Raw genomic sequence first — 13,730 nt, 5'->3', positions numbered from 1 at the left:
TCCAAACGTACAGCCTAGAAGTACTATATGCCTACCATTGAAAACAAAAATAGAAACAGTTTTGGTAGAGTATGATAAAAATACCTTCCCATTTACTTTGCTCACACTAACTCTATGTTTCTATGCAAAGGTGTTCAATCAGAATAATCATTGTGGAGAGGTGTTTGCTTTGCATGCATCGGACTGTGGTTTTGGCCCCCAGTATTAAATGAGCACTCCTGATATGGTGTCACACACTTACAGTCAGAGCACTCAGGAGGTGGATGCAAGAAGAACAGGGGTTTAGAGTCACCCTCTACAACGTTGTAAGCTTGAGGCCAGCGTGGGCTCCAAAAATAAAGATTTTTATGAACTGATACATACATGTAGTGTTTGGTGATTTGTCTTAGAACTTCATTTGAATCATGTTTTAGGGCAGATATAATTATAACTTCATGTACAGAAAGTTCATCTGAACTCTTCCCCTTTGGGGCTTTTCATTTCAGTAGTTTCTCTACTCAGACCAACTCCATCGGACAACTCTTTTCAAAAAATTTTCCCTCCTACTCAGCTTCATCCTTTTAAAATAAACTACCAAAAACCTACCAAGTATCTCCTAGAGAGAGAGAGAGAGAGAGCTTGATTGCTAGGGAGTTTCCTAAGTTCTGATTGCAAGAACCACATGTCTTGTTCTCCAGGTTTCCCTGCTGTGGCTGCCACCCAGCCCCACAACCCAGAAGCCAGGGAAGTCTTCATTAGCTCTGAAAACCTCTCCCTTGGTTCACATTACCCTACACTCATGGCCTGGAAACCAAGGCTGGAGTTCATTAGTAAACCCAGATTCCATGTATTTAACATTAAGCTGAAGGTTTTTTTTTTTCTGAAAAGAAAACTGAAACCAGTTCCCTGCATGCACTGCCAGGACTTAAACATTGAATGGAGGTGTGTCAATCCTGGAACCCCAAGAAAGGTTGCTCTCTGGTGATGTCTCGATAGAGTCATCAGCACACAAAGTCCTAGATCAAGCCTTGAAGACTGCACAGAGTTGATCAGCAGTGGAAGGGAAGAATTCTAGTTAATCTCTGGAGAAAGACCAATTCGCTAATAAACGTCTATTAGTTTATGTAGGATATGGATGTTGATGGGGAATTGAATCCTCTTTTCATAAAGGAGTGTATCAACATGGGAAGGAGACAATGAAGAGATAAAACAGACGCCTACAGGGCAAGGAGAAAGACCCCAGAACAAAGCAGTCCTGCCCACTCTGTGATCTTGGACTCTTTCAGAAGATCTGGGTTTAGTTCCCACTGCCCACATAGCAACTGACAGAAGTCTTGTCATTCCATTTCCAAGGGATCGGATGCCCTTTTCTGGCCTCCGAAGGTACTGTGCACACATAGTTCACATACACATACACACAAAACACTCATACACATAAAATAAGTATTTTAAGCTGTTCTAGGAGCTAGAGAGCTGATGGTCTGGCTGCTAAGAGAGAGCTTGTTGATCTCACAGTGAACTTGAGGTCAGTTTACAGCACACTTGTCAGGCAGCTTGTGAATGGCATAACCCCAGCTCTGTCAGGGACTCTGACACCTTCTTCTAGCCTTCCAGGAAGAACACCCACCCAAACATACTTAAAAAATTATGACATCAGTTCTGAACTTCATGAGGAAGTATTTACATGTTTGACGGTAAAAGCCCTCCAGCACCCTAGGGTGTTGCTGGTTCACATTAGTAACAATCTTTGCCGCAGTCTGATCTCTTCATTTGCTCTGGGATTCAGATACTGTTTCAGAGTTCAGCTCCCTATCACTCAAATTTTAGAAAGTGCATGCTAAGTTACTGATTCAGTTTCCCACTAGAGACTAAGTCTAAACCTTGCCCGTGGGTACAGTATGCTGATTGAAGATATGCACTCATAAAAGTCTCCCCTTAAGTTTCAACTGGCATCATAGACATTTACTTTAGTGTGGATTACATACATTCAAGTCCTGCTTTTCACATTAGCAGGGAGATGACGGTCCAGGAACAGAGAATGAGAAGGTGGGGGGAGGGGAGTGACAAGGACTGGAACCGGTCATTGGTATGCCTGTACTGAAAACCGCTGCTGAATTCCCAAGCAGCTCTGGCACCACTATTAGCAGATCCATGAGCTTTTGCACGTTATCGCATTTCAGTTATGGAAGTCACTTGAATCTGATGGCATTTGGTCTTATTCCCTTACAGAAAGCTCTGGTTATCTTCTCAGTAGCTGAAAGGAGGGAAAAGTCAGAAACACCCTGTGAAGTCCCGACAGGCATGAATGATGGGTTCCTGTATACTTTGTGCTTTAATACAACTCAGCCTTGAAAAGTGTTTGCTTCCATTTAAGCATCTGTGGCCTGGGTGCATGTGTGCCATGGAGCTCGTGAAGGTCAGAAATCAATAAATAATAGAAACCTAATTATTAAGATGGAATTCTTATCCACAAATTGACAAAAATCTCTCTGTGCGCATGTAAATGAGCATTTATCAGAATGAGATGGGGCTGGGGCATGGATGGGGGACACACTTGAGGTTCTTTCAGAGGATGTAAGCTTGGTGGATGGAGGAGGGTGTCAGCTTTCCTCAGGCCTCCCTCCCTGTGGCTGAAGCGAAGTTACTGGTGAATGCAAAGGCTCCACTCCTCTGGGCCAGCTCCATTCATAAGATGGAGGCTCTGCCTGAGGGGAAGAGTCACTTTTGCAACAGTTAAATATGAAATAAAGAGATCAAATCTATTCCCAACAATGTGATATGGTGTGAAATATTCTAAATGAAGCATAAAACAGTCTAAATAATAAAAAAATACAGATTTTTTTTATATACCAGAAATGACCACGATTGGTGAGACACTAAAGGGTATCTGCAGAAGTGAGGAAAGCAAAACATGTTTATGAATCGGAAGACTTAAGTATTGTGGGCCAGGTGTGCTGTGAGCTGCTGTAATCCTAGCACCGAGGTGTTGGAGACAGGAGGCTGGTGAGTCAGAGGCAAGTGTGAACTGTGTACCAAAATGCTGAACTAATCTCCTCCCCACACTTCCACAAAGGAAGACAGGAGAGATAAGTCAGCAGTCAGATGTGGTTCTTGCCTTTCCAGAGGACCTGAACTCAGTTCCCAGCACCCACGCAGAGCAGCTCACAAAGGGAACTCTAGAGAGCAAACTAAGACCTCGTAGTAAGATGTCCCAGTTTCCATCAGTGGACATTATCAATGTCTCTGTTCTAAAAAAAAATCACATCTGTGATTCTTGGCTTGTGATATTTAAGGCAGAAATATGACCAAATCCCACGTTACACCTCAACCTAAATCCATAAAAAAGCACCATTTGTGAAGGTTCTGCAATTATATACCTTTGCATTTGTTGGTGAAACACTGGAATTTAACCCTTCACCCATATTTCTGTCACCTTTGTATGCCACATGGGGTGAACACACATAAAATCGCCTGACTTCACTATCAACAGACCCACTTTCTTATTAGGACAGGTGCTACTAAGTAGAGTTTATCCAGTTCGTGGTTCTCCCTTCTCTTCCAGCTGTCCCCCCGAGGGTTGAACCCAGATCCTCACCCATCTAGGCAAACACTCTACCACTGAGCTGCACTCCCCAGCTCCAGCATTCCAGTTCCGTCACTTTGCAGCTTCACAGAATTTATCAACACCCTGCCACTGCTTATGGAGAAAATCTGTTCACTTTTTACAAAATGACTTTCTTTTCCTCTATAGAAAGATGCGATTGTGTCATGGACTTCTTAACACATCTTCACTCTGACACGAAGACTGATTTTATGCTGAGATAGTGAGATGGAAATATATTTTGGTTTTCAATAAATAAAATGTGAATTCAATTCTTCAGCGATTTGGTAACTGGGGAAGATTCTTGTTACGTGGCCACGGGCATAGGAAGATGTTACAAATGAATTTGGCAATGCGGTCATAATCCCTAGTGGAAAGCTACATTTTTTTTTATCTTGCTCAGACTTTGGCTCAGTGTGTACAAATATCTGGAACTGTTCTATCTCACCTTTCCAGCCAAGTTTGTAATCATCACCATATTACAATATTAATCACAAAAACCTGCCCAGATGCTGCACACTTTGGGGATAACCAGGTATCCTTTACTTTGGGCTATATCTCTTGTGTAAATTTCAAGAGCTCGGGTTTTACTTCCAGGGCTATGGTGGGTATCGAAGACCTGTCCAGTTAGTTTTCTTGTGTTCCGTGATGATGATGGCTAGCCCTCACTGTTGATTAAATAGGTTTTAAAACCACCATGGAAAGGAGCCTCTTGGCCTATCAATGAAGAGTCTTCAGGACCTGACTGATTGAGGTGGGAAGAGCCACCAAAAACATGAGTGACACCATTTCTTGGCCTGGCATCTCAGACTGGCTTACTAAAAATACAAAGAAAAACATTAAATTAAATAATCCTCATTCTTCTTTACTTCCTGGTTGGATGCAATGTGACCACCCATATTATTCTCCTATAGCCACACCTCTTCTGAACTGTAAGCCAGAATGAAACCTTTAAGTGGCTTTTGTCAGACAGCAAACCATCAATAAAAGTAATCACTACAGTGAATGGCCTTAGAGCATGAGTCAGTGTTACTGTACCCTGGTCAACTAAGACCTGGGGAATTGTTACCTGATAAATGTCACGTTGCGATCTCATTCTCCTGCTGCTGGAAAGGAGTCGAATATCCATGTCAGGTGAGTTTCCCCTCGTGCAGGTGGTTAGGTTTAATCAGGGCAGTAGGGAAAGCCTATATCTGCTGCTCTAGCTAATACTGAGCTCATCAGAGGTTCTTTCTGAAGTTAGGAGACAAAAGCCTGCAAGGATAGTTTTAATCTCAGATTGTTTACCAGTATTTAATATGATGGACATATAAATCCTCACACCCTATATATTCTTGAGAAGTGAAATGCGAAGGCACTCCATTTTGCTGACACACAGAGTCTATTCTTAGATATGAATGGACAAGACAAGGTTCATGAATGCAATGGGAAAGCTGTTAATAAAAACAGAGTCAAGCCCTTAATAGTGAACCAGTGGACAAAGCTCCCCAACCCATGCTTATTTGACTTCAGAGGCTTCTGATAGACAGAATACACCTTGCCAGGTCATCTGCAGCCCAAACACAGAAGCGACTATCCACAGTTGCCCAGGTTTTACCTGAACTCTGACAGCCATGAAGCATCAATACTGTTGATTTTAGCCCCCACCACCACCACATAGGAACAATAGAAAAGCTTTGTTTGCAAAATGATAAATTTTCTAGTAGGGATGAAATCAATGAAAGCATCAGATAACATGAGAGAGGAAAGGTGATCGGGAAAGGCTTGCCCTCTCTCTATCTAATGTATAGCTCTGACTTAAGGGGAGACGTGAACTTCACATGCACAAGGAATTTGTGGGTTTGGCTTCCAACTCATCTTATTGGCACAGCCTGTTTCCACTTTTTAAGGTACAGACAGAAGCATACATTTAAGGATCAATACTTCAAGATGGCATGGTAATCCACACCTGTGATGCCAGCACTCAGCAGACAGAGTAGGAGGATTAGGAGTTCAAGGTCATTCTCAGCTACATAATAAGTTCAAGGGCAGCTTGGGCTACATAAGTTCTTGTCTCGAAAGACACAGGTAAAGGGATAGAGCGATGGCTCAGCAGTTAACAGCACTTGCTGCTCTTAGAGAGGGTCTGCATTCAGATCCCAGCTCCCACATTGCAGCTCACAGCCATCTCTAACTCTAGTTCCAGAAGATCCAATGCATTCTCAATGTATGCACATGACACACACACATACATGCAGGTAGAACACTCATATACATAAAATACAACAAATAAACATTACAAAGATAAATAAAAACAAAAGAGTCCATTCTTATAATAATAATAAAAAGTGTATATCCCCATGACTAAGATCATAGTATCTTCTCATGTCTTTGTATATAAATTTAAGATGAAAATAAACTTAGTGTCTGTTACACTAAAAGGAGATAAGATGAGACATGTTATTGGGGAGTCAGTCACCTATTCCTTCCTCTCTTTGCTTCCTTTCTTCTAGGTTTAGTTGTTTAGATTAATCCAGTGCTGGTAAATATTCATGTGACTCTCTTCAAGATCATAGACAACATGTGAACTAGATATTGTAAAAACAGACAAACAAAATTTCAGTTTCTGCAAGAACTTCTGTATGGTTCATAATTCTGTGGGTTGAAGTTTTGTTCAGAGATGTTTGGGTTTGGTGATTTCAGGATAAATGTTACTGAAGTCTCTTATTCATGCTGAGTAGCAACAATAACATGAGCATGTTCTCATGGAGGATGCCACAGCAACAAGGTGGAAAACACGTAGTGCCTGAAGATGACAGAGCTCTTGAAATCTATCAATCTATCTATCATCTATCATCTATCTATCTATTTATCTATCTATCATCTATCTATTATCTATCTATCTATCTATCATCTATCTATATCTATCTGTCATCTATCTATCAATCTATCTATCTGTATGTATGATTATAAATATACATATATGTATATTGTGCTGTTTTTACTATCTTAAATATTGACTTTAAAATATACACACATCTAAAACTAAATAATATGTCTATAAAGAAAGTATATTTCTGTACTTTAAAACCTATACCAAGAAGAGTACTTGCTGTTTCTAGGGCAGCATCAGAAGTTTATTCTCTCCCACTTCCCTGAGATGCTTTGCTGTTCCCTGATAGCAGCTCTGAGATGCATCCCAATGCTGAAGTCAGAGAAGAGCAAAGCCTGTGTAAGAACAGGGCCAGCTACAGTCAGCAAGGAAGAAAGACAGCATATACAGGATGGCAGTGAGCTTTCTAATTCGGCATATCAGGGCAACTGAAACCAGGTTTGGAGTAAAAGGGGGGAATGAGGCCTGTGGAAGGGAAATTACAGTCCTAAATGCCACCAGAAATAAGGAAGGCAGAGCAGATGAGGGTGAGGAGACAACCCAGAGGAAGGTGAACGTGTGACATGCAAGCTCGTTCGTTGCTTTCTCTTGACAACTCCAAAGGGGTTGGGGAATAGGAAGGATAGGAGACCAGACCATTCTGTGTGTACATTGGTGAACATGACCTAAAACGGAGGACTCAGCTCTGTTAAACCTTGAGTTCCACTGACATTCACAAGTTCTCAGGAAAGTATAACTTATTCTATTTCTTTATCCTAAATTCATAGAGATCTAGGCAAGAAAATAAATGGCCGTGAGACAAGCGCTACCATGATCTCAGGGCCCCAGTGTGAGAAGACAGGTTGCTAGTGGTGTGACCAAGCCTGGAACTATGATTCTGTGATTGTTTTAGTGCCACCGATTGAGGATTGAACGAAGAACCTTGTACACGCTAGGCAAGTATAAAACACTGAGTTAATTCCCAGCAATCAATACATTTTTACCACCAATAATAAAAATAAAATTAGCTAAGTGTTTCACTTAAAATGTCTTTTGCAGTCTCCTTGTTTGACCATATATTAATAGCATGAAAAGCCAGTTTAATCCTGCAATGTTTTATGTAGCCTACAGATAGTCTTTTGAAGGTCTGCTTTGAAATTCATTATGTGTAAATATCAGATATACGTGATACATACATACTGTTGTGAGATATTTGGTCACACTGTGTGAAGATGTCTGATTTACCTGACCTGCCTAAGGTACCTTCTGACTGGTTTTATAAGAGCTGAATGGCCAATAGCTAGGCAGGAGAGGATAGGTGGGACTTCCAGGGAGAGAGAGGAACTTTGGGGAATAATCTGAGAGGCAGGGAGTTTGAGAGCTAGAAATGGAGGAACTCAGAGGAGAGGTAATAAACCACATAGCAGAATGTTGGGAACAAGCCTAAGCCAAGGCCAAGCTTTCATAATTAATAAAATGTCTCCCTGTCATTACTTGGGAGCTAGTGGTCCAGAGAAAGACCCGTTACAGCATACCACATACAAAAATACAAGTACAGGCACTTATGCATGTGCGTGTTCACATATTTAGTCTGACTACATAGCTGTAATTTCAATTTTACAAAGTAAAGGTAAATTGAAAGAGAAGATATTAGTTGACTCCACTGCAAACTGATACTAGGTATATTCAATATACAAAATGTGCACTGTCCTAAGCATTGCAATTGGGTGCAACTCAACTCTCCGTCTTCTACTGTACTGTGTAACCCTCCTGATGCTTCTTCTCCAAAGTGTTGTGTTTATGAGAAATTCCTCCAATTCTCTACCGTCTGCTCCTCCATCTCAGCGCCCCATGCGTAATCAGATCATGTTTAAAAGAGACCACTCATGAAAATACAAAGTGATCATGTGGTTTAAAAGGTTTCTTTTTATACACGAACTTAATACAGTTTTTCATAATGCTGGTCCAAAGGACCCTTTCCTCTCTGGTTTGGAAATCTTTGTCGAAACATCTTCAAGGTTGTAGAATACAGGGTGGGGAAAGACAAATGGCCCTCTTGAGCAGGGGTTCTCAGCCTTCCTCATCCTGCAACCCTTTATTACAGTTCTTCATGTTATGGCAGCCCCCAAGCCATAAAATTACACCATTACTACTTCATGACTGTAATTTTCTACTGCTACAGATCATTACATAGATATCTGGTGCACAGGATATCTGACATGGGACCCACAAAGCAGTTGAGACCCACAGCTCTTGAGGATAACCAAGTTCAAGATTCTGTTCTGCTACCCATTTTATCTGTCACTTGAAACAACTATGATTTTTAACCCAGTTGAAAGGCAAATTTCACCAAGAGCATAGGAAGGCATCTTTCAAGGTCTTTATACCCATTCTCCTTCTCTAGGTAAAACAGGCATAGCAGAGGGAAAATCAGACCTAGATGTCTGATTTAAAGACCCCACACTCTGATTTGCATTGTTACTGTTCGAGAACATCTTCAAAGCAGGTCTTACTGAATTTTCATCCAGAAGCATAGAGGGTTATGATTCCTCCCTTAGTTAGAATCTGCTGTTAATGTCAACTCAGTATGCTTTGCACACAGCAATGGATTGTAGGGCTGTAGGCAGATTCAAAATTTGGTCAAAACTCCCAGAACAGCAAGTATTGGGAATATGACCCATGTAAATAAGGAAAATAGTTAATAACTTTGATGAGAAAGTAGAAAAATTCTAGGAAGCAAACATTAGGTTTTTTTTCTGCCCGCGTTCCCTGTAGACAGTTCACAGCGCTGCACAGAGACCTGGCCCCGCCCACGCACACTGTAGACAGTTCACAGCTCTGCACAGAGACCTGCCCCGGCGCTCACTGTAGACAGCTCACAGCTCTGCACAGAGACCTGCCCCGGCGCTCACTGTAGACAGCTCACAGCGCTGCACAGAGACCTGGCCCGGCGCTCACTGTAGACAGTTCACAGCGCTGCACAGAGACCTGGCCCCGCCCACACTCACTGTAGATAGTTCACAGCCCTGCACAGAGACCTGCCCCGCCCACACTCACTGTAGACAGTTCACAGCCCTGCACAGAGACCTGCCCCGCCCACACTCACTGTAGACAGTTCACAGCGCTGCATAGAGACCTGCCCCGACGCTCACTGTAGACAGTTCACAGCTCTGCACAGAGACCTGCCCCGGCGCTCACTGTAGACAGCTCACAGCGCTGCACAGAGACCTGGCCCGGCGCTCACTGTAGACAGTTCACAGCGCTGCACAGAGACCTGGCCCCGCCCACACTCACTTTAGACAGTTCACAGCGCTGCACAGAGACCTGCCCCGGCACTCACTTTAGACAGTTCACAGCGCTGCACAGAGACCTGGCCCTGCCCACGCTCACTGTAGACAGTTCACAGCGCTGCACAGAGACCTGCCCCCGCCCACGCTCACTGTAGACAGTTCACAGCACTGCACAGAGACCTGCCCCGGCACTCACTGTAGACAGTTCGCAGCGCTACACAGAGACCTGCCCCACCCACGCTCACTGTATACAGTTCACAGCGCTGTACAGAGACCTGGCCCCGCCCACGCTCACTGTAGACAGCTCACAGCGCTGCACAGAGACCTGGCCCCGCCCACACTCTCTGTAGACAGTTCACAGCGCTGCACAGAGACCTGGCCCCGCCCACACTCACTGTAGACAGTTCACAGCGCTGCACAGAGACCTGGCCCCGCCCACGCTCACTGTAGACAGTTCACAGCACTGCACAGAGACCTGGCCCCGCCCGCACTCACTGTAGACAGTTCACAGCGCTGCACAGAGACCTGGCCCCGCCCACACTCTCTGTAGACAGTTCACAGCGCTGCACAGAGACCTGGCCCCGCCCACGCTCACTGTAGACAGTTGCAGCAGCCAAGCTGTAGATTCAGTCTAGGGGTCTGCCAGCAGGAAGTGGGCAAGCCAGGTTTATGCAGCCATAAAGAAGAATGACTTAGTTATTTTTATATGTGTGTGCATGTTTTGCTTGCATTTGTGTTTGTGTACTGCATGTGTACCAGTACCTGCGAAGCCAGAAGCAGGCATCAGATCCCCTGAAACTGGAGCTGCAGATGCTTCTGAGTCATCCTGTCGGTGCTGGCAACTGAGGCCAGGTTCTCTTCAAGAGCAGCGAGCACTCTTACCCTGGATGAGACACCTTTGAAGCCCTTATAGTTTACATATGACGTCAACCTAAAGTAATCCTTATGTTAAACTTTGGGAAGCTACAGAAAGTACTGTTGGAAATTAGATTATTCCACAGAAATGGAAATACTTGAACCAAAGTCCATTCAACTACCATTCCTTGGCATAACTTTTTTCAAGTAACCAAAGGAAGTGTAGCCTTAATGGTACACACATATTTAACTGTCTGTCAAAATTCCAGAATGTTAGAACTGTGAAAATGGTGTCAGTTTAGCCTAAACCTGCTGCCATAATTGGCTGATCATTTTTGGCTGGAGCTGCCTTTGCACAGGGTAAATTTTACGTTAAATCCACATGTGGACAAATTGCAACTTAACCTGACAGTATGGACCCTTCTAAGAGAGCAACTGAGGCCCTGCCAGTCACAGCAGCCTATTTTCAGCTTGTGACAATCAAACAACTGAGTTTCAGTCCGTTGTAGAATTTGATCTTCAGTTGGTCACAAGCTACGCACTGATCTGACATGCCCGTCCAAAGCAAATGCCAGCTACAGCCAGTCAGGCTCCCTCTCTGCCTATAAAGGCAACCTCTGCTTCCAACAGAAAGGGACATTTTGAACCTTCTCGGATGGCTGCCCAGCTCTAGAACCTTTCTTTCCTTGTTCAAATAAACTTTGTGAAAACTAACCTGGGTCTCAGTTTTTCCCTTACCCATACCGTTACTTGTGGGAACCAGTTTTGTTTTGTCAAAGGATCCAGTAAGCTGAGTTGAGAAAGGGGGACTAGAAGAAATTCACTTCATGCTTTTTAAAAGCAATATGAGGACTTGAAAGCTGCACTCCAGTTGTTAAGGCCTTGTTGTGACATGCTACAATTGACAGAAGGTGTGTCTGTGCGTGTGTGTGTGTGTGTGTGTGTGCGTGTGTGTGTGATATGCCCACAGAGACCAGAAGAGCATGTCAGACACCTCAGAAATGGAGTTACAGGTAGCTGCTGACTCCCTATTGCGGGGGCCAGGAATCAAACCCAGTCCTCTGGAATTTCACTAAGTGCCCCAGCTACAGAGCCCTCCCTCTAGCCCTCTCTCCAGTTTTAAAGTGACACTGTCATGAATCCACTCAGTCACATGGTCATGTCTTCAGGAAAAGGGAATTGAGTGAGACGTGTCCTGGGAGCCACTGGGATGTGTCAGCAAATGAAAAGGGTTAGAGACTCCTGGCATCCACCAGTTTATACACCAAGGTGATCGTGGCAGGCAAAAATGGCCCATAAACACAACTCATTGCTAGAGGATCCTAACATAAACTAAACTGATAATTCAGTCCCATGATAGTTCATTCTCACATAGGGTAAGATTTCCTTCAGCGAGGGGAACCTGTGTCCAGTAGTGTTGAAAAAGAAACCAAGACTACCTTTTAAAGTCCTTAGTAGCTGAGCACCACGGGGACATGAGTGAATGTTATAAAAGGCAGATTATTCCAAGAGGTTTTAAAAAAGCATTACAAAGGCTTTCAGAAGGCTGGGGGGAAGAGTTTTTACTTGAATAAATGAGATGACAAGAAATGAGGAAATGGAATATTCCATCAAAGAAAGAAAGTGCTAATTTTAAAGAGCTGAAATAATAGATGTGACAAGTCTCACTTAAAGAAAATATTTCATCTGTGTAATAAAAATACATTCCCAAGATGAAAACTATATTTAAAATAAAAAAATGAGGCTGATTTCAAACCTCAAAGAATGAAAGCTCTGAGCTTTGACTAGTCCAAAAGGAATATTTACATAAGGTTTTGTCAACTGTGTCCTTGTTTTGAGATTATTTACTTTTGGTCGTGTACGTCTCCCTTCCCAGTTGGTGTCACTCAGCAACTGTGCTTTTGTAAAGTATAAATTAAAATTAAAATATAATTTTCTTAGATTAGAGGTTGTTTCACTTGTTAAGTGAAATCACTTTTGAAATATAGGGCAATATTAGGTAAATATGGAGACTGTGTCATAACTGCCAATCAAACCAAAAGCCAAGGCTTGAAGGTAATCAATCATGAAGGAAACTCTCAGCAATGAAGGTGCCTGTTATTAGGCTGATGTTTTCCTAAGGGTTGTAAAGAAAAGATTAATTCACTCTCATTCTCTAAAGAAATGGGTCTTACCTGATTCTGATTTTTCAAGCAACAGATGTACAAACAAGGGAAGTCAGTGGGAGCAAGGATGGAGAGAAGCAAATATGGCCAGAAAAAGCCTAGAAAATCTTTGCAACTCCAAGAGGCCATGGGTAAGGCAACAAATACTGGATCAGTTAAAAGAAAGGACCTCGGTATTACAGGTCATTTTTGTATCATGCCTCCCAAGTGACAAATTTTTTCACACACCACATTTTTTTCTACTCAAAACAATTCTCTGCCTCCGCTAATCATTATCTTTTAATCACTATTATTCATGAAGCAGGCACAATGAAACCCACTGTTGCCTATGGCTATCGAGCTATGGTTGTTCAAAACCCTTCCTAAGAGCGAAAGAAACATTGTGGTATTTATGAAATAAATAAAACCAGGTAGTTCTATTACAGCTGGCTTTTTAAACATTTCAAAGAAAGCTTTAGAAAAAATCAGTCAACCAACTGTTCTTATCATTTTCATTGATCCCTCTTATTTGTTCAATCTTTTTGTGCTAGGTACTATACTAACTGGCTGGGATACAATTCAAAGGCCTGGACCCCATCCTCAAGAGGTTCATGGATGGAAGGCAGTGGAAGTGATCAGAGTGCATCGGAATAAGATGATAAGATGATGTGTGTTTTGATTAGGACCCTCTAAAGGAATAGAACTGGTATAATGAGTGTGTGCGTGTGTGTGTGTGTGTGTGTGTGTGTGTGTGTGTTGATACATATATGGGATTTATAAAATGCCTTACAGGTTATGGTCTAGCTAGTCTAACACTGACTGTCTCCCGATGGAAAGTCCAAGGATCCCACAGCTGTTCTGTCCATGAGGCTGGATATCTCAGCTGGTTTTCAGTATATACTGGAATCCCGAAGGAATGAACTTGCCTGGGAGAGTGAGGGCAAGCAGGTAAAGAGAAAAGGCTTCTTTCTTCCATGTCCTTTATATAAGCCTTATATAGGCTGATGCCA

Source organism: Mesocricetus auratus, unplaced genomic scaffold (genome assembly GCF_017639785.1).
Source record: "Mesocricetus auratus isolate SY011 unplaced genomic scaffold, BCM_Maur_2.0 Super-Scaffold_100001, whole genome shotgun sequence".
NCBI lineage: Eukaryota > Metazoa > Chordata > Mammalia > Rodentia > Cricetidae > Mesocricetus > Mesocricetus auratus.
Note: the sequence above shows the minus strand (reverse complement) of the source record.